The sequence below is a fragment of the Mastomys coucha genome, unplaced genomic scaffold (genome assembly GCF_008632895.1).
Source record: "Mastomys coucha isolate ucsf_1 unplaced genomic scaffold, UCSF_Mcou_1 pScaffold16, whole genome shotgun sequence".
Lineage (NCBI taxonomy): Eukaryota > Metazoa > Chordata > Mammalia > Rodentia > Muridae > Mastomys > Mastomys coucha.
The window spans coordinates 93,270,432-93,272,579 of NW_022196898.1; the positions used below are offsets into that span (position 1 = coordinate 93,270,432).

The following is a 2,148-nucleotide window of genomic DNA, read 5'->3' on the forward strand; positions in this document are numbered from 1 at the left end:
AGAGAGAGAGAGGGAGAGAGAGAGAGAAAGAGAGAGAGAGAGAACAAGTTTTCTGAGCTTGTGTGTGAGTGCCTTGCATGAAGAAAACATTGCTTCTCAATGTAACCCACTACAGGCAACTACCGTTCTTAAACTGCATTTCATTTGCTTTTGTTGGTTCTATTACAACTCATCTCAACCCCAGTCTGTCATTTAAATTACTTTATTTTCTCAGATTTGCATTATCCACAAGTTACAGAAAACACCCTGCAGGCTTACAATTTTCAAAGCCAACTTGAATAAGGGTTCTTCAATGTTTTAACCTTCCTTCCAGCCCACCACCCACCAGAGGTAGAAGAAAGAAAAGGTTAATAGGGCAAAGGAGGGTGTGGACCTGCTTAGAAATAGTTCTTTGGGGTGATTCCAATCTTGGCTGTCGGGACATTAGCAGTTCAGTTCACAGGAATCAAGAGCAGTAGCTTGGTCCACTCACAAACACCACTCACGAATCAGCAATGGCAGTTCAGTCCAGAGGGAACCACAAGGTTCAGCCAATAGGCCTGAGTCCATGGAAGCTACAAGAAGCCGCTGCCAAAATATCATGAGAAGTCCTTTGGTGCCTTTCTCTCTATGAAGTCACAACAAACAGTGGTCAGCAAAGAAGGCAAGGCAAACCAATGCCATAGCACTGTCCTAAAAAACCAGCATCAGCAAAGCCCAATGAAGAGTAGTAACGAGTTACAAGGTGAATCAGTGCCGCACTGTCCTCCACTGTTTGTTAGGTCATAGTTATCTCCTCTCCAAACCTCACGTGCTCTCTCAAGCATCTGCTCTAACAAAACTTCACACGCCCCTTTTCCAGGTAACTTCCAGAAAAACACCCCATGTCTGTCCGCAGCAAAACATCCTCTCTTAAGACAGTTTCCAGATAAACATCACATGACACAACTGAATCTCCAAAGAATCCAGAAATTTCCACTCCAATACCTTCTTGCATAAGTAGTTCCAAGCAATGTATTGTAAGGTTCTGAGGTTGCTCAAAGGTAGGTAGGGAGACAAGAAAGAAAGCCTCTACAGGCCCAGCACCAGAGCCTGCTGAGCCCCGCCTCTCCTCAGTGACATAGGGATCGGTTCACCTTTTCTGTTTTGTCTTGAAGCTTCCATGAGAAACCGAAAGGGATCTTGGGCTCCTTTATTGGAAGAAGGGGTTCTACAGTTAGGGGAAAGACTGAAGATTTGGGGGATAGCTCAGTAATAAAGAACTTGCCAGAAAGCATAAGGACCTAAGTTCAATTCCCAGTGCCTTCATAAAAAGCCAGTGTGGTGATCCTACGGCTGGGGATGTGGAGATCGGTGAGTTCCTAGGGGTCATTCATCAGCTAATCTGGCCTGATCTGTGAAACAAGATCCTTTTCTGTTTCTGTGCTACAAGGTCTCAACAAAAGCAGCTTAAATATGGAAGAGTTCATTTAGCTCACAGTTCCAGTGTGGAGAAACCTTGCTAATAGTCTACCATTGTCTGGTGAGTCCTTTTAACTCGATGCAAAATGGCAGACTCCCTTTGTCAGCAGGGCTTCTCCCCTTCCCTGACCTTGTCCAGGGAGCTCAAAATACCCACACACCTCTACCTGCAGAATGTCCTATACATAGCCTTGGTTAGATTATATGTTCAGCTTTCTTTCTCTCGATCAGCAAGCACCTGAGAGTCCTAGAATGCCTCCCCATGCTAATGAGGCATCTCAGTACCTTAGCCCTCAGCCAATGACCTCTGCCCACCCTGGATTTCCCTATCCCTTCCCCAAGATTATATAACCCTTGATCTACCCCAAGTAGAGTTGATCTGTCCCTGAAGCTGATCCCGAAATGTATCTTCATTTCTGTTTGTACTCACAGGCCATCCAAAACCCTGTTCGTCGACTCTGTTCCCTTCATCCTCATGGGCCAGTGGCCAACAACCCCATGAGACAGAGACCCCATAAGAAGGGAAACAGACCCACATGCTCCACCATGTTCGTGGCAGCCTTATTTATAATAGGCAGAAACTGGAAACAACCCAGATGTCCCTCACCAGAGGAGTGGATACAGAAATTGTGGTACATCAGCTGGGCGGTGGTGGCACACGCCTTTAATCCCAGCACTTGGTAGGCAGAGGCAGGTGGATTTCTGAGT

At 46.1% G+C, this 2,148-nt stretch overlaps 1 long non-coding RNA gene across 1 annotated transcript in view; it reads left to right on the forward strand.

Moving 5' to 3' along the window:
• The window catches only part of LOC116094380, a 2,861-nt gene extending 867 nt beyond the window's left edge, over positions 1–1,994 (forward strand). The window contains exons 2-3 of the long non-coding RNA XR_004120074.1: positions 1,412–1,501; positions 1,873–1,994. This is a non-coding gene — a long non-coding RNA (uncharacterized LOC116094380). The remainder of the gene's footprint in view (positions 1–1,411; positions 1,502–1,872) is intronic.
• The last annotated feature ends 154 nt before the right edge of the window (positions 1,995–2,148 follow it).